This window comes from Heterodontus francisci, chromosome 22 (assembly GCF_036365525.1).
Source record: "Heterodontus francisci isolate sHetFra1 chromosome 22, sHetFra1.hap1, whole genome shotgun sequence".
In the NCBI taxonomy this organism is placed as follows: Eukaryota; Metazoa; Chordata; class Chondrichthyes; order Heterodontiformes; family Heterodontidae; genus Heterodontus; species Heterodontus francisci.
The window spans coordinates 74,588,722-74,604,818 of NC_090392.1; the positions used below are offsets into that span (position 1 = coordinate 74,588,722).

Below are 16,097 nucleotides of genomic sequence, written 5' to 3' on the forward strand. Positions count from 1 at the left end.
CAACAGTTGGATCACCAGCTCAGTGATGGAAAACTAGCAAGATGGAGTAATTGGCTGAGAGGCCTGCATTTCAGGAAGGCTAAGTAGTGGCTGGACAAAGGCAGAATAAAGATGGGTTCAGGCAACAGACCCAATGTGGAAAGCTGAAGAGTAGATAATCCAGGATGCAACATGACTGCAATGCAAGACATGCATACATGATACTAACTAAAGACACACATTGTGTGTCCAGTAATTCAAACAATGCAAGACCAAAAACTGATCGCTTTAGCTTCCCCACATATCCCCGATTCAAAGACTTCCCAGAGGACCATGCAAAGAAAAATTATAAAGCCCGTCCAACACAAAATTTTAGGGATAGATTTAATTCTGTTATCCTTAAATATACACTTTTTCATGCTATTAAGATTAAAACTTAGCTTGGGTCCTATCATTTTCCTGTTATTGAGAAAGAAACAGCAGAATTAATGACCTACTGATTTCTTTAAAATTATTGGAGTGATTTGCTTGGCTAACCTTCTTCACAATTGAGAAACTTAACCCAAGACTGAATCCCAAAGAATAAACTGGTGTATCTCACAAAAAGTTTTGTTAAACTTATAAACATGCAATGTTTTAAGTGTGACTAGAAGTATTGCAGGAAGCATGTTGCAGAACATATGTGACAGCATGTTCTATATGCAAGATTTTTAATACTTTTAATAGGCCAACAACTTTTTACAATCCTTTTCTCTGATTAAACATTCAAGTGCCAAAATTGGTTAGGGGTGGGAGGAAGTTTAATCTTCACCAACTGGGTGGTAATCTAGTGGAGCCCATCAAATCAGACAAAAGCTTCAATCCATCAGATTATTGTTCAGGTGACATAGGTGAAAGTTTATCCCATTTATGTCCTTGTGTATCTCACCATGTTCAGTAGCACACAGCAGTAATTGGCGTTGCTACTGCAACCCTTCTACAGGCGTTGCTATTTTGTTCTTCAGTGATTGCAGCTAACCTTTCCCAGCACAGTTAGTGCTTCTCTCTGAAGCCATCAGTGTTGCTGCTTCTTTCCCAAGGGCACCAATGCTATCTTCTCCATTCCTTTTCAAATACAAATCAGTATTAAAGATCTGAGGGACTGTTAATAACTTTTGAGACTCCAATTCCCACAATAACTGCAAGATTGAGAACCTTCCTGATGAGCTTTTGAAGCATTTTATACTAGCCTAAGTTTAAATATTCCTCATTTCCATAACCTCCTTGCTGTGTAAACTTATAGAAGCTCAACATTGTCAGACGTAACAACTGCTCAATGAAGACTGCCTGAAGGGGCTTTCCAAGGGCCTTCCTTTAACTTTATCAAAGAGAAAAGCTTCTACTTGACAATGAAGTCAATGAAGAGAGAGGAGATTCGTCAGATATTACAGGCTGATTGGATTAGAATAGACAGTCTTTCCAGAATGTCTAGGTTTGCGTTCAATCTACACACATGCAATCTCTCTCAGTCTTATGTTTTACCCACAAATTGGTAGGTCTGCCAATACCATTCTTGAATTGGTTGCTGGAGGGAATGGCACTCTTCACGTTTATTTTATTTTTATTTAGAGATACAGCACTGAAACAGGCCCTTCGGCCCACCGAGTCTGTGCTGACCAACAACCACCCATTTATACTAATCCTACAGTAATCCTATATTCCCTACCTACCTACACTAGGGGAAATTTATAATGGCCAATTTACCTATCACCTGCAAGTCTTTGGCGGTGGGAGGAAACTGGAGCACCCGACGAAAACCCACGCGGTCACAGGGAGAACTTGCAAACTCCGGGTCCCTGGAGCTGTGAGGCTGCGGTGCTAACCACTGTGCCACTGTGCCGCCCTGTGCTTGCTCTTTCCTTCTCTTTTATTTATAGTCTCACTTGATGGTAAAATACAGAAATAACGTTAGAAAGTCAACAAATTCATAAACACAGACTTCTTGAGACCCTACTTGCAACACTAATACCAGCTCCAGTTGGACAGAAATACAACGAGCTGGTGAATCTCCTGCAAATTGGATGCAGACCCTTTCTGAAACATTATAAAGAAAGAACTTGCATTCATATAGCTCCTATAACAACATCTCAAAGTTTTCTACAACTAATGAAGCACTTTTGAAGTTCAGTCAATGTTGCAATGCGGGAAATGTGGACCAATTTGCACACAGCAAGCTCCCATGAGCTAACTAAATAAGTGACCACATCATGTAATTTTATGAGTTGGTTCAGAGACAAGTATTAGATATAGCACTTAGAGAACTTCTCTCCCCTTCGTTAAATAACGCCATAGGATATATTAACCTTCACCTGAGCAGGTAGACGAGGCCTCAGTTTAACAGCTCATACAAAAGACAACACTTCTGACAATGCAATTCTAAGAGAATGCTGCCCTGAGTGCCAGCCTAGATTATGTGCTCAACTCTCTGAGATGGGTCTTGAACCCACAACCTTCTGACTCAGAAGCAAGAGTGCTACCAACTGAACCAAGATTGTGGTGTAACAAAGTATCTGTTTTTGGGTTTTTCCCCCAAAATTACACTCATCTATCTGATGGATCCTCATGGTGGAAAACTTTTCATTTCAGGCACCTGCCATCTCCCATTCCCCAGTCAGACACATGCAAAAGTAAAGTTTAGAATCATAGAATAGTACATGACAGAAGGAGGCCATTCTGCTCAAAGAGCAATCCAGTTCCTCCACTGTCACATGACAATGCTCTCCAGCTTCAAGCAGAGAAATGCAACCCTGCAAAACCAGCCTACCACATCTGTTTCCAACAACCATCCTTTGGCCGGTGTAACTGGAAAATTATTTGAACAATTGCATGTTGTCAGGGCATGCCACATAATGAATTGGGTGGTACGTCAGGTTTGGAATCTGGGGTTTAAAAACAAGAAGGATACAAAACGCACGCAAAAAATATGGCCCCCTAATCTCACCACTACAATAGTTGCACATAAGGATATGCCCATCAGAAATGGGGTGGGGACCAGTCAAACACATTCTCCATGGAATCATTACAGTCAATAGACTGAAGGGAAGCAAGGGGAGGGGGCATCAAAAAGGGGAGAGTGGGAAATGAGCAACAGAGGCCTCTCCTGTGACTATGTTATTAAATATTTCCATTAGAAAGCCCAATTGAAAAATAAGGCAGAAATCACCATCTACCATTTTAATGTTTTATCCAATGGGAAATCATCAACACCTCTTAATATCACAAGTAGTATTTATGGCATCAGACACACTATTAGCAGAGATACTATTAGTAATTAATACCATTGGGCATCCTCTGTCTTTCCAGAAACAAAGAGCAAAATTATTTCAAAAACTTCAAAATGATACTTCACAACAAACTGGTCTAACTTCTACAATAGCAAAATACTGCGGACATGGAAATTGAAAATGCTGGAAACACTCAGCAGGTCTGGCAGCATCTGTAAACAGAGAAAATGAGTTACTGTTTCAGGTCTGTGACATTTCAATAGAGGCCTCGTTTCTAATTGTTTCCCTTAATTACATTGGAAGCTGCTTCCTCTTGCTGGGGAAGCAGTGAGGGGCTGCAGTAGCTCTCTAGAACTTCACTCAAGTTGCCATTCTTCAGGTTTGAGCCTAGGCTGTGAATATTGAACTATGGAGGGGGCATCACAGAAAAGCTGAAACCAGTCCTGCCCTATGGCTACAAAGACACTTGCAGGACCAGCCACTATGACAAAGATACAGCACCTGTGGTTAACTAAGGAAGTTGAGGATGGCATCAAATTGAAAGAAAAGGCTTACACTGCTGAAGAGATTAGTGGTAGGCCAGAAGATTGGGAAAAATTAGAGTATGAGAGTAAACTAGCAAGAAATATAAAAACAAGTCAGTAAAAGCTTCAAATATATAAAAAGGAAGGGAGTAGCTAAAGTAAGCATTAGTTCCCTAGAGGATGAGTCTGGGAATTAATAAATGGGAAACAAGGAAATGGCAAAGACTTTGAACAAGTATTTTGTATCTGTCTTCACAGTAGAAGTCACAAAGCATCCCAAGAATAGTAGAAGAGGCAAAAAGGAGGGAGGAATTTAAAACAATTACTATCACCGGATAAAAAGGACCAGGAAAACTCATGGAACTAAAGGCCAACAAGTCCCCTGGACCTGATGGCCTGCATCCTAGAGTCTGAAAAGTGGCTGCAGAGGATGTGGATGCATAATGCTCTAGATTCTGGAAAGGTCCCAGCAGATTGGAAAACTGCAAATGTAACACCTCTGCTCAAGTAAGGAGGGAGACAGAAAGCAGGACACTGTAAGCCAGTTAACCTATCAGTCATTAGGAAAATGCTAGAATCCAGTATTAAGGAAGTAGTGGAAGGACATTTAGAAAATCATAACGCAATCAGCCAGAGTCAACATGGTTTTATGAAAGAGAAATAGTGTTTGACAAATTTATTAGAGCTTTTTGAGGATATAACAAGCAGGGTGGATAAAGGGGAACCAGTAGATATAGTGCATTTGGATTTCCAAAAGACATTCAATGAGGTGTCACTTAAAAGTTTGCTACACAAGATATGAATTTATGGTGTTGGGGATAATATATTAGCATGGATAGAGGATTGGCTAATTAACAGGAAACAGACAGTGGGGATAAATGGATCATTTTCAGGATGGCAAACTGTAACTAGTGGAGTACCACAGGGATCAGTGCTGGGGCCTCAACTATTTACAATCTATATTAATAACTCGGATGCAGGGACCAAGTGTATAGTAGACAAATATGCTGACGATACAAAGATAGGTAGGAAAGCATGTTGTGAGGAGGACACAAAGTGCCTACAAAAAGATATAGATAAGTTAAGTGAGTGGGCAAAATTTGGCTGATGGACTATAATGTGGGAAAATGTAAGGTTGTCCACTTTGGCAGGAAACCAGAAAAGCAGAATATTATTTACATGAAGAGAGACTGCAGAATACTGCAGTAAAGAGGGATCAGGGTGTCCTTGTACATGAATCACAAAGAATTTGCGTGCAGGTACAGCAATTAATTAGGAAGGCAAATGGAATGTTGGCATTGATTACAAGGGGCATGGAGTATAAAAGTAAGGAATTCTTGCTACAACTGCACAGGGTGTTAGTGAGACCGCACCCAGAGTACAGTTTTGGTCTCCTTAAGGAGGGATATACTTGCATTGGAAGCAGTTCAGAGAAGGTTCACTAGGCTGATTCCTGGGATGAAGGGGTTGTCTTATGAGAGAAGGCTGAGCAGGTTTGGCCTATACCCATTGGAGTTTCGAAGAATGAGGTGATCCTACTGAAACATAAGAATCTGAGGGGACTTGATAGGGGTAAATGCTGAGAGGAGGTTTCCCTTCGTGGGAGAATCTAGAACTAGGGGGCACAATTTCAAAATAGGGGATCTCCCTTTTAAGATGGACATGAGGAGGAATTTCTTCTCTCAGAGGATAAATAATCTTTGGAATTCTCTTCCCCAGAGAGTAGCAGAGGTTGGATCATTGAATATACTCAAGGCAGAGTTAGACCGATTTTTGATCTACAAGAGAGTAAAGAGTTATTGGGGGGTGGGGGGGGGGGGAGAGAGGGGGTGCAGGAAAGTGGAGTTAAGGCTACAATCAACCATGATCTTACTGAAAGGCAGAGCAGGCTTGAGGGGTCAAATGGCCTACTCCTGCTCCTATGATCTGAGTAGATAGTGGTCAAGAGTAGAAAGCTGACACCCTCCTGCTAATCAGCTAATCACAGAACTGGAACTTCTGAATCTGTATGACTCAGTATTGCACATATTGATCCACTGATCTGAGCGTCACATACCAGTCCACTGCTCCATTATATGGGTCATCCCTTAACCCTTGGGAATACATTGACAAGAACTGCATCATTAGAAGTCCTAGTAAATAAAGAGAATCGCCAAACTATAATTTGATGAAGCCGGTGCCTCTTCAAAAGTTGAGCGGTGTGGCTCCTAATGAAGACGGCGAGCCAACCTCACATCAACACCGATTGTGTGTGGTTGGGCACTTAAAAGGGGTGATGGCGGCAGGAAACAGGAGAGAGTGTCTTGTATAGCAGTATTGATTTAAATTGATCTCTGAATTATTAATCGGCAGCATGACTCCCTACTCTGGCCACTTATTGCAGCAAAGTGCATCCTCAAGAAAGGCTGCAATCCTTATGATTAAATTATAATAAATCTCAAAACTATAGTTCACCATTCCCTTGAAAGCTGCCGCTGAAATAATGCAGACGAGCAACATTACGACACAAAGATTCAGGAACAAAGAATGGTTTAGTATTTGATAGAGATTTGTATTTTTAACCTAGAACTATCAAATTCCATTTAGAGCACATTCTTTAACTCTTGTATATAACCCATTGGCTTCATGTCGATTCACCCTCCAACCTTAAGAAATACAGATCATCTTGATCGAATCGTGCTATCACCCATTCGCATTATATATAAGGAGAGGCAGAGAACGTGGATGTCCTTGGAAAAGATATGTAATTAACTAAAATGATCACCGCAAGCCTTGAAGGCAGTTCTATCGTTGCTGAACTCACCTTTAGCGACAAAAAATGCAAATAACGTTGCATAGATTTTTTAAAAATACATTTGCAAAGACATTTTTTGTACCATTATCACTTTGCACTTTTGTGAAATAAATTTAGCAAAGCAGTGCAAACCTGCAATTATATATATATATATATATAAAGCATCTAATAAATCAATCCTGCAATCAATCCTTTCCATACCTTTCCGTCCTTTGTAATTTGTTGTAGGTTGCAACAGGAGTGGGTTTTGTATTCTCTGATCGATTCCTCTCTATCCACACCGGGTTGGAGCTTCGACTATTGTGCTCACACTCACACAGCCTCTCCTCTGGGCAAACCAGCGTTAATCCTTCCTTGTTTAAATCACGATTTAAAAAAAAAACCCTGAATAATCCCAATTAAACTGCTGACAGTCCCGCGGGATGAATTCCTGATCACAGCAGTTTTTAAAAACAGCCCCACAATAAGCCACGGGGTTGGAAGGTTTAAGTTGTGAAGGCTGCTGGCATTATCATACTCTTTTTCTCTTTGGTGCTCATTTTTATTCCCACATCCATCCCAAACAGCAGCCGATATCTGTGCGGGACTGAGGAGTCCTCAAGTCGCAGCAATGTCATTAAGAGGGGCAGGACGTCTCCAACTGAATTAAAATGGAAATATACGTACACTGAAACCAACACCCCTTTCCCTGATTTGAACATTAAATGATGTTCCACACTTGTCCAACAAATATCTCCCCATGCTTTATATTTGGAATAATAGGCAGTAACTACTGTTTCTCAATGGCGGGTCCCACTAACAGCCGAGATCACATAGTGCTTGCAGCACAGAAACAGGCCATTCGGCCCAACTGATCCATGCTAGTGTTTATGCTCCGCGGGAGCCTCCTTCCAACCTCTTTAGACAACTCTATCTGCATATCCTTCTAGCAATTTTGCAAATTAATGGAAACTCAAGACTCCACAGTATCTCTGCGGTCCAATGAAGATAAGAAGTCTGGACATCCCAGGGGTCCATTAATAATCATGGATAATAAACTTTTTTCCTATTTGTTCATGGGACATAGGTTCACTGGCTAGGCCAGCATTTATTGCCCATCCCAAATTGCCCTTGAACTGAGTGGCTTGCTCGGCTATTTCAGAATCAACCACAATGCTGTGGGTCTCAACTCACGTGTAGGCCAGACCAGGTAAGGATGGCAGATTTCCTTCCCTAAAGGACATTATTGAACCAGACGGTTTTTGATAACAATCAACAATGGTTTCATGGTCACCTTTAGACTTATTTCAGATTTATTAATTGAATTCAAATTTCACCATCTACTGTGGTGGGATTCAAACCCATGTCTCCAGAGCTCTAGCCTGGGCCTCTGCATTACTAACCCAGTGACATTACCACTACACTACTGCCTCCCCTATGCCAATATTTACAATGTAAGCTGCCTATGTAAATTTGTCACCCTGTAATTACACCCGCAAGCATTCACCTGGCACAGGCATGATGGGCCAAGTGGCCTCATTCAGTGCTTTATTATTCTGGCTCTACGTTCTGCACCTCCCAGCTCTCTAGCCTGTAGTGTACAAAAACTCCTACATTCCTACCAGCTCTACTCTGCTCCAAGTTTCTGTATGTGTTGCTATTTAACTATAAAGCTATGCTATATTTAGAAATAGAGAATTTCTGCAGGGTTCTGAAGCTCCCACTGTAACTTTGATGGGACCCCCTGGAGAAACAGCCAAACACCCTGTAAAAAGCCAAAATCTGCAGGGTTCTGATGAAAGGGCATCGACCTGAAACATTAACTCTGCTTTTCTCTCCACTAATGCTACCTGACCTGCTGAGTATTTCCAGCATTTTCTGTTTGTGTTTAAAATCTCAAGGGGACCAGTCTCACACTGGAGATCAATGAAGAAATTCCAGGTTTGCCCATATTTCCCCAATATAAACGCTCATCTTTGCACTTATAATAAAGATGTGCCACAATCTAATTAGAAGCTTGCCCAATAGAGCCAGTGCAGCACCACCCTTGGATGGAGGATGTAAATACAGCATCACATGTTTACATCGTTAAGTTTCATTTTAAATTTGAACATAATTTGTTGCCTACCCAGTGCCAGGGTTCGGGACAGGGCTGCACAGGAACTTGAAGTGGGAGAGGGAGGATCCAGTTGTCGTGGTCCATGTAGGTACCAACGACATAGGTAGGACTAGGAAAGAGGTTCTGCTTAGACAGTATGAGGGGCTAGGCACCAAATTGAAGAGCAGAACCTCAAGGGTAATAATCTCTGGATTATTAACTGAGCCACGTGCCAATTGGCTGAGGGGACATAAGATTAGTGAAATGAATACATGGCTCAAAGACTGGTGTGGGAGAAGTGGGTTTCAGTTGGTCGGACACTGGCATCAGTACTGGGGAAAGTGGGGGCTGTATCGATGGGACGGTCTGCACCTGAACTGTGCTGGGACCAGTATTCCAGCAAACCGTATAATTAGGGAAGTAAAGGGAGTCAAGGCCTGAGAGCAGAATAGTAATATGGGAAATGAAGGTCAGAGAATGGCAGGAAGGTACAGAGAGAAAAATCCTAAGAACACACCAACAGTCAAGACTAGATTTACAAAGATAACAAAAAGACAAAACTAAAGGCTCTGTATCCGAATGCACAGAGCATTCATAACAAAGCAAACGAACTGATAGCGTACATCCAAGTAAATAAATATGATCTGTAGCCATTACGGAGATGTAGCTGCAGGATGACAAGGATTGGGTCCCGAATTTTGAGGGGTATATGACATTCAAGAAGAATAGGAAGCTGGGTAAAGGTGGAGGGGTAGCACTGTTAATTTATTTTTGAATTTTTTTTTGTGAATTTAGAGATACAGCACTGAAACAGGCCCTTCGGCCCACCGAGTCTGTGCCGACCATCAACCGCCCATTTATACTAATCCTACACTAATCCCATATTCCTACCACATCCCCACCTGTCCCTATATTTCCCTACCACCTACCTGTACTAGGGGCAATTTATAATGGCCAATTTACCTACCAACCTGCAAGTCTTTTGGCTTGTGGGAGGAAACCGGAGCACCCGGAGGAAACCCACGCAGACACAGGGAGAACTTGCAAACTCCACACAGGCAGTACCCAGAATTGAACCCGGGTCGCTGGAGCTGTGAGGCTGCGGTGCTAACCACTGTGCCACTGTGCCGCCCATAATCAAGGATGGTACTGGTGAAATAGTTAGAGATGACCTTGGTTCAGGAGAACAGGATGTAGAATCGGTTTGAGTGGAGATGACGAATAGTAGGGGAAAGAAGTCACTAGTGGGAGTGGTCTACAGGCCCCTTAACAATAACCACAATGTAGGACCAAGTATACAAGAGGAAATATTGGATGCTTGTGACAAAGGGACAGCAATAATGGTGGGTGATTTTAATCTACATATAAACTGGAAAAATCAGATTGGCAATAATAGCCTGGATGAGGAGTTCATAGAATGCTTTTGAGATAGTTTCTTAGAGCAGCACGTTCTGGAACCAGAGAGCAGGTAGACTTGGTATGGTGTAATATGACAGGATTAATTAATGACCTCAGAGTAAAGGCACCTCTAGGTAGCAGTGACCACAATATGATTGAATTTTACATCCAGTTTGAAAGAGAGAAGAGTGGGTATAAGACTAGTATTTTAAACATAAATAAGGGCAACTATGTGAGCATGAAAGCTGAGCAAGCTGAAGTGAACTGGGTTACTAGGCTAGGAAATAGATCAATAGAGAAGCAGTGGCAGACATTTAAGAGGATATTTCAGAATACACAGAATCAGTATACTCCTACTATAAAGAAAAATTCTAAGGGGAGAACCCACCATCTGTGGTTAACTAAAGAAGTTAAGGAAAGCATCGACCTTAAGGAAAAAGTACATAATTGCGGAAAGATGAGTGAGAGGTCAAATGATTGGTCAGAATATAAAGAATGTCAGAGAATGACTAAAAGGTTAATCAGGAGAAAGAAATTAGATCTTGAGAGGAAGCTAGCTAGAAATATAAAAACGGATAGCAAGAGTTTCTACAGGTATTTAAAAAGGAAAAGAGTAAGTAAAGTGAGTGTTGGTCCTCTAGAGTGAGAATGGGGAGTTAATAGTAGATAATAAGGAAATGGCAGATGACAAACATTTTGCTTCTGTCTTCACTATAGAGGATACAAAAAACATTCCAGTAATAGCTGTAAATCAGGTGGTAAAAGGAAGAGAACAACTTGCTGAAATTACAATCACCAGGGAAGCGGCACTGAGCAAATTGATGGAGTTGTGGGCTGCAAAGTCCCTGAGTTCTGATGGACTTCTTCCTAGGGTCTTAAAAGAAGTGGCTAATGAGGTAGCAGATGCATTGGTGCTAATTTTTCAAAATTCACTAGATTCTGGAAAGGTTCCATCAGACTGAAAAGTAGCAAATATAACTCCTCTATTTAAGAAGTGGGGGGTGGGAGGGCATGAGGCAGAAAACAGGTAACTGTTGTGGGGAAGGTGTTAGAATAAAATCATTAAGGAGACTATAGCTGGACACTTTGAAAAACTCAAGGTAATCGGGTATAGTCAGCATGGCTTTTTGAAAGGGAAATCATGTTTAACCAATTTATTGGAGTTCTTTGAAGGAGTAACATGCGTTGTGCATAAAGGGGAGCCCATTGATGTACTGCATTTGGATTTCCAGAAGGCATTTGACAAGGTGCTACATAAAAAGTTATTGCGCAAAGTAGGAGCTCATGGTGCAGGGGGAAACATATTAGCATGGATAGAAGACTGGCTGGCTGGCAGAAAACAGCGAGTTTGCAAAAATGGGTCTTTTCTGATTGGCAGGATGTGATGAGTGGAGTCCTGCAGGGGTCTGTGATGGGGCCTCAACTTTTCACAATTTATATCAATGACTTAGATGAGGGGAGCGATGGCATGGTAGCTAAATTTACAGATGACACAAAGATAGACAGGAAAGTATGTTGTGAGGAGGACATAAGGAGGCTGCTGACTGATGTAGATAGGTTGAGTGAGTGGGCAAAAATCTGGCAGATGGAGTATAATGTGGGAAAATGTGAAGTTGTTCACTTTGGCAGGAAGAATAAAAAAAGCAGAGTATTTCTTAAACGGAGAACGACTGCAGAAGCCCGACGTGCAGAGGGATCTAGATGTTCTAGTGCATGAGTCACAAAAAGTTAGCATACAGGTACAGCAAGTAATAAAGAAGACTAATGGAATGCTATCCTTTATTACGTGAGGAATTAAAAATAAAAGTAAGGATGTTATGCTTCAGTTATGCAGGGCATTGGTGAGACCACATTTCGAATACTGTGTGAAAAGGTTTACTAGATTGATACCTGGAATGAGTGGGTTGTCTTATGAGGAAAGGTTGGACAGACTAGGCTTGTTTTCACTGGAGTTTAGAAGAGTGAGGGGAGACTTGATTGAAGTTTATAAGATCATGAACCGTCTTGACAAGGTGGATGTGGAAAGGATGTTTCCTCTTGTGGGTGAATCCAGAACTAAGGGGCACTGTTTTAAAATTAGGGGTTTCCCTTTTAGAACAGAGACGAGGAGAAATTTTTTCTCTCAGAGGGTTGTGCGACTTTGGAACTCTCTGCCTCAGAAGGTGGTGGAGGTGGGGTCATTGAATATTTTTAAGCCGGTGGTAGATAGATTCTTGTTAGGCAAGGGAATCAACGGTTATCGGGGAGCGGGGTGGGGGGGGGGGAGGGGTAGATGGGAGTATGAAATTCGAGACTCAAACAGATCAGCCATGATCTTATTGAACGGTGGAGCAGGCTAGAGGGGCCAAATGGCCTACTTCTGCTCCTAATTCGTATGGTCATCTGGTCGTATCCCGAGACTATGCCCCTAGTTCTTGACTCTTCAGGCAGGGGAAACAGTCTCTGAGCATCTACTCTGTAAAGCCTCCTCAGAATCTTATAAGTTTCAAAGAGATCACCTCTCTTTCTTCTAAACAAAAGAGAGAGTGTAGGCTCAATCTGCTCAACGTCTCATCATAGGAATCAATTCAGTGACCCTTCACTGCACCACCTCCAAGGCATGTACAATTGTAGCAACTGCAGCCTCTTTTTATATAATCTGCATATTTGGACACTAAATAAGCATTGTAAAAATGCACCTTTATTTCATCTTACAGGCAGAAGTCCACTCCAAAATGACCCAAACCAATGTGTAGGATTTTGCTTTGTTTATATAGGTCAATGAAATTGGGAAGATTTCTCTTGGTATGTATTTCTACTGAAATAAATCGTAAGCACTTTCGCTACAAACAAGCGACATTAAGCTGCATTAAGGATGGGTTCACGGACTCCACATTTTTGAGGTAGCTTTTCTGGCTTTCTTTATAAATGCATAGCAGAGCATTGTCCATAAGTGGGGTGTTATAACAATACAATAGCAATGGGAATGATGTTTGGTTCACTCAACAGTAGAGGATTGAAATCCCTCACCACTTGGCGATGACTCACCCGTTAAAGGATCAACATCATTTGGGAAAAGAGTCTCACAAATGGGCTTCCTGCAGCTACATATACTGAAATTGGTAGGCATTCCAAATCTGGCCACATGCAAGCCAAACATGTGTCTGTTCTCAGCCCTGTGACTCCATGTCTTTGTGCTTGCACCCATAACCCACCTGGCTGTAAGATGTTGACTGAGTCTGTGCTACTTCCTCTCCTTTTCTTGTTCTCAACTTTGAAACCATCCATCCATCCATAACTCACCTCTGATTTCTACTCCCTGCCCCTCCACCTATCCTACACAACCTAGCTCTGTCTCCTCACCTCGTCTGGGATACACACACTGAATCCCTCCGAGAAACACAGACCTAAGGAATGTACTGTTAAACATATGAAAGTTCCAAAATTATATCATGTGTAAAAGTCCTTTGTTCTCCTTTTTGTTAAATAAAGAAAAAGGAGGCGAGGTTTGCATTTGTGTAGCATGACGTATCTCCTTATCATGTCCAAATATCTTAAAGTGCTTCGTAGAGAATGTGTTTCGAAGTGCAATCACTGTGTTATGTAGACAGATAAGGCAGCTTTTCTGTATCAAACATCTAAGAGCTGATTCATCAATAGATCTATTTTTCTTGATTATTGGTTGAAGGAGGAAATATTGGCCAAAAGAATGAGCTGCTTCCCTCAAATAGTTTTATAGAATTTTCGGAACAAGCAGATGGAACCTTGGTTAATTCTCTCACTCGAAGGACAACACTTCCAATAATAGCAGTCGCTCAGTACTGGCTGGAGTATCAACCCTCTGTCTATACTCAGGTCCTCAAGTGGGGCTTGTACCTATACTTACTTCACTAAGGTCAGCATGCTATCAACTGAGCCAAGCTGACATAAGAAAACTTAAATTATACATTCAAATCCTGACTTCTCTTCATCACCTTGTTTTTCTACCTCTTTCCTTTAGCTCCTCACATTTTTCTTTCATTTGTTTCCAACTCACTTTCATTTCTAACTCCTGCAGTGATTATCAATACAGCAGCATGAACTGTCAAAAAAAAAAACTGACTGTGCTTAAAAATAGACTCGTTATAAATATTGCAATATCTCAGGAGTTAAATGTGCTGGTGTATTTCACAAGTGCAAAACTGAAGGTGGCCAAATATAATTTTAAGCATAATTATAAGGATCAATTTTAGACCAGGGATTTTGCTGACGTTTGCAAATGTGAAGTTACTGCTTCAGTTAAGCATTTATTTGGCCCCTGATCACTACTTCGTATCTTTCATCTTTCTATATTTTAATGCCAGGATAAAACTCTTCTCATATTTCTCCTCATTCCCTGGTTTTCACGAGCTGTACACCAACTGCAGCTGAGAGGGCAAGAGATGACTTAGCCCCAAGTCACGATTAATGCCACATTGAACTTGTTGGTCAGGAGTGTGTTGGAACAGAGGATGGCTTGAAATAGGAAAACACTTCCCAATTCATCATGTGTACTCCTTTAACATTCCATGCATAACAACCTCAATCAAGGATTTCTCATCTACTGCAGCCCAAGATCTCTATACACGCTTTCTAAAATCAAAATGAATCAAACAGATCTATTGATATCACTATAACCTTCATTCCTTCTTCTGGATAGGGACTTGGGAATGTGATTTTCTTTTCCTCCATGTAGGCAAGAGCCTGGTATGTGTTTGGTCTTTTCTGACAGTGGCGTGATAGAAATAAGAACATTGACACATTTGTATTTTATCGTAATTTCAGTTTTCAAGTAGTCACAGTTAAAAAAAAATGCATAACACATTTAAGTCTCTCAGGAACATTAGAAAGCACTTTCCATACAGTGCATTACTTTGAAGAATGTGTTTCCAAAGGCCTTCCCTTATAGATGGAATTAAGTTGAATGGAGGAGAGAAGCTGTAGCTGGACAGTTAATACAGTCAGCAAAGATAGAGACGATCCATCAGGTATTACAGCCTGATTGGATTAGAATAGACAGTTTTTCCAGAATGTTTAGTGTTGAGGGTAATCTAGATGTATGAAATCTCCCTCAGGTGTTCTTTATTTTTTTATTCTCCATTAAATTACTTTCACCCACAAGTTGGTGGATCTGCTAATGCCACTCTTGAACCGGTTGCTGGAGGAAATAGCATGCGCCTCATGTTCCTTCCCTCTCTGTCACTTATAGGCTAGAATTTTCCGCCAACCCGACAAGTGGGATGGTGGCGTAAAATGGAGCGGGAGTCACCGGGAGACTTTCCCAACCCACTCCCGCCTCCACTTTACACAGGGCGGCGGTGGCGAAAAACAGCCCGCCCGCCCCATGCCAATCAAGGCCCTTAAGTGGCCACTTAACTCTAACCCTAACCCACCTCCACGCAGATTTTACGCGTGGCAAGCGGGCATCCTGGAGCCGGGAGAAGCACCTAACAAAAGCAGGCGGCTTCCGAGCATCACAGGGTGACCCTCATGGTCAAGCACCCAGTGCCCGATGGAAGACCGCCACCCCCCCCCCCCCCCCGTCCCCCCAATCGACCACCCTTGCCTCGCTGGGGCCCGCCGGATTACCCCCGGCGAGGCAACCAAAACTTACCTTCCCTCCCAGATCCGAGGCATTTTGTCTTCATGCTGGGCTGCAGTCCCAGCAGTGGCCACCGCTCCCAATGGCGCTGCTGGGATTCAGAGCTGCCAGCCCGCTGATTGGCTGGCAGCTCTATTAGGCGGGACTTCCTACCTCAAGCAGGTGGAAGTCCCGCCTCACACCAACTGAAGCCTGGGGACCCGCCAAACACAGGTTGGATCCCCAGGCGAGGCAGAAGCGGGTTCACCACCGACGTTTCAGTCAGTGGCCGGCTCCCGTCCGCCTACTGTAAAATTCTAGCCATAGTCTTGCTCAATGGCAAAATGCAGAAATAATATGGTAGCAAGTCAACTAATCCAGAAACATACAGAATACAGAATCCCTGAGATGCTACTTGTAGTGCTGATATGTCTGGCCCAGATGGACAGAAATACAATGAGCTTGCGAATCTCCTTGCAATCCT

At 42.1% G+C, this 16,097-nt stretch overlaps 1 protein-coding gene across 2 annotated transcripts in view; it reads right to left on the minus strand.

The window, feature by feature from the left end:
* Nucleotides 1–16,097, minus strand: part of abcg4a (ATP-binding cassette, sub-family G (WHITE), member 4a) — a 118,908-nt gene that overhangs the window by 97,436 nt on the left and 5,375 nt on the right. The window contains exon 1 of one of the 2 annotated variants that reach the window (XM_068054049.1): nucleotides 6,762–6,831. The exons of the other annotated variant lie outside the window; for it this stretch is intronic. The gene's annotated coding sequence lies outside the window, so the exon portion shown is untranslated. Of the gene's footprint in view, nucleotides 1–6,761; nucleotides 6,832–16,097 lie in introns of those variants that run through there. 2 annotated transcript variants of the gene reach the window in all.